Raw genomic sequence first — 3,424 nt, 5'->3', positions numbered from 1 at the left:
AGTTGGGTGATTATTTTTTTTGTTGTTGTTGTTAAGGGAAGAGGGCATGAAAAACCAACTCAAAGTTGAGAGCTACCATTGTTGTTGCTCTCTGTTTAATAGATAACTCCTTTGTATCATAAAAAAGTAGCTGTGCCCTGGTTCAGGATGGAAGAGTATATGATGTTGAGGTTCAGTTCCCACAAATAGCACTGTCAGAGTGAAAAATAAGAACAGACATTCACTCTTAACTAGAATCCATGCTTGAACTCATATTGATATGAGTGGGACGAGGACCAGCCTGATCCCCATTGCCTTCTAACCAGCTCCCTTAACCTCTTGGGGAAGGGTCACCCAGGCAGTAAGTGGAAAGATTGCTTTCTGTGGTTTTGATGGAGCAGATGCTCTAAGGACTGAGGCTTCTGGAATTCTGCTCAGCAGTAAACTTTGGGGAGAGTTTCTCTGCCTCCTTCCAGCCTCCTCCCCGTTAGCTCATCCTACAGATGGTCCTGTAGAGTGGGATAAGAACATTCCCTGTGGAGGACCTAATAGCAACACTATGGGGTGATAGGTCTTTAAGTAAAAATGCACACACAGTGGCAGAGTATCCACATGAAAAAGTTAGCTGTTGGTACATGTGCATGGATAATTATGACATAAAATGAAGAGCAGTAACCATTTAAAGAAATAGGAGGATGGGATGAGAATTACAGTAAAGGAATTACTTTTAACTCAATTACGCATGACAAGGGACCTACGGAATGGGAATCGGAAACAATTCTGGGGGAAGGTGGAAGTACAGTGGTCTTTGGAGGATGGACAGTGTGTAAATATGTCATGTTGAGGAGAAGGTAGAATAAACCCAGGCGAGCAGAGGTATTGTAAGATGTGTGCAAGAATTCACCAAGCAGGAGTGTGGATTCCAAGAAAGGGACTGTGATGAGAAAGGTGGAAATGAACAGACCATGGCTGAGCAGTGGATGCAAGGATGAGAAATACACAATTTAATCTCAGGGTCAGTGGCTCATAAAGTTCGTCTGCCTGACACATCTGATGGATGATGTTCATATCAGCCGCTCTCCCTGTGGGAAGAACCAGGGCAAGGCACCATCTTACGCAATTCCATTTCTTCTCTCCCATCCAAGGGACCACGTCTCTAGACGAGTGAGTGGGCATGACAGTTCCACAGAGATGAAGGCCATTTGATTAATCTTGAACCAAGAAAGCATTTCCTCAAATTGGAGACTATATTTAGAGCCAGTAGATTATTGGATGGAGTTGTTGGGTGTTATAATGTTCAGTTCAGCTGACTGCTAATTTAAAGGTTGGATGTTTGTCCCCCAGAGTTATTTTGGAAGAATAACCTTGTGACCTGTATTAGAAAAATCAGCCAATGAAAACCCAGTGGACCATAGTCAGATACACAGAGTCAGTATCAGCTCAATAACAACTGGTGGTGGTAGTTATTTAGTGATTAAAAGGATGACCTGGAAGTCCAAACTGCCTGGATTTGATTCCTGACTGCCTCTGAGGATATTACTTAGCCTTTCTCTGCCTTAATTCCCTCATCTATGAGGGGGGGGGGTGACAAATTTTGTATAGGGTCAGTGCTATGAAAGAGTCAGCTATTACAGATACTTCACATGTGTTTGGGGGTCTTGGTTCTCAGCAAATGGAAAACAACCAGTGTTTTGGAATAGAAAGAAGATCAAAGAAGTAGAATGCACAGGCAACACGGAATAGAGATGAAGAGTGACAGTTCTTCTGAATGTTTTGGTCAAAGACTTTATAGAAGAATTCTAATGAAAAGGGTGGAAATATGGGACAGAATTTAAATGCTAACGGAATTCAGATTTTCTGTAGCCACTGAGATTAGATAAACCCCAAAACTATTGCTTTCAAATAATCTTTAAACCTCAAACTATTAACAACAAATATTCCCAAGAGTCTTCCTCCACTCAAGTAATGCTTAAGGTTAATTAGTGAAGAATGTTTGCCTTAAGCATTGTATTTTTAAAAAGAATTATCTGTAAGGGGTCAAATTAACAACAGCAGCAACTGGAAGGCTAATATGAAGCTTGGGGGGGGGGGAATGGCTTGATATTAATGAGGAAGGAACAAAAGGTCAGAATGGTTGCATAATTCAAGGAATGTCATCAATGTCATTAAAATGTACTTGTAGTAGTTATTGAACTGGTGCATATTTGTCTTTATATATTCTCAACAATATCTCAACTACAGAAACAAATCCTTTTAAAAATGATAAAGGATTCTGAGCTCAGCCTACGTTTGAATTCTGACCTTACCGCTTATTGGTGGTAGCACATTGAATAAGTAAAAGGAACCCTCCAAGTCTCCAGTCCCTTCCTTGTTTATGAAATGAATGTAATAATAAGCGCGCCTGCTTCACTGGCGGGTTGTGAGGGTTGAGTGTGAAGAAGTATGTAAAGTATGTCTGCACATTGTTTTCATTATCTATTACTGTGTAACAAATTGCCGCCACGTAGCCACGTAAAACTGTTGTAGGCCATCAAGTCAATTCAGATTTATAGTAACCCAACAGGACAGAGTAGAATTGCCCTACAGGGATTCCAAGGCTATAATCTTCAGGAAACCAGATTGCTACATCTTTCTCCTGCACAGTAGCTGGTAGATTTGAACTGTCAGTTAACAGCTTAGCGCTTAAGCACTGTGTCACCAGGGCTCACATTTATTATTTCACGGGCTGTGTGGGTGGGGAGCCCAGGCATAGCCTAGCTAGGTTGGATTTTCACCTGAAGGCTCAGTGACGCAAAGATCCACTCTCAGATGCATAGCGTGCTGGCAAGAACTCTTGCTTTCTGTCGGTTCCTTCCAGAGAGGATGCCCTGGGTGCATCTCTGGTTGTTGAGGATAGGCTATCCTCAGTACTTACACCTCGTCTCCCTTAAAGTGACCACTTGCTCATCAAAGCCAGCTAAGAGGAGTGGCTTTTCACAAACTGGGCATTATGATCTTATATGTGATTTTGTATAGAAATTGTCTTCCCGTCAAACATTCTTCTAGGTGGTCTAGCACTGGTCTGTGTGTTGCTGTACAGAGGTAACTCGTGGTTGCTGTGATGCTGAAGCTTGTGACAGTGATGTGCCAATCGTGGTAATGGGCACCTATGGTGGACTGTGTTGGCTGAAGCTTCCCGACTAAATCAAGCCTGGAAGCAGGAGCGGCATCCACTTCCGAAATGGCTTGCCTCCGGAAACTCTATGTACGAACAGTGCTCAGGCTGTTCGTTCATTGGGTTGCTATGAGTTGTGTATGACTCGACGTCATTAAACAACAACAACAACAACATCAGTCATATATGTATAATCACATCATAGCCTCACCTTGCCCATTTCTATTGGCTAAAAGCAACTCCAAAGCCTCACCTGCTCACAGAGATTGTACAAGCATGTGGACACCAGCA

This window comes from Elephantulus edwardii, unplaced genomic scaffold (assembly GCF_000299155.1).
Source record: "Elephantulus edwardii isolate Elephantulus edwardi_28Jun2011 unplaced genomic scaffold, EleEdw1.0 scaffold00015, whole genome shotgun sequence".
In the NCBI taxonomy this organism is placed as follows: domain Eukaryota; kingdom Metazoa; phylum Chordata; class Mammalia; order Macroscelidea; family Macroscelididae; genus Elephantulus; species Elephantulus edwardii.
The sequence above is the reverse complement of the archived record's forward strand: the minus strand, read 5'-3'. Positions refer to the sequence as shown.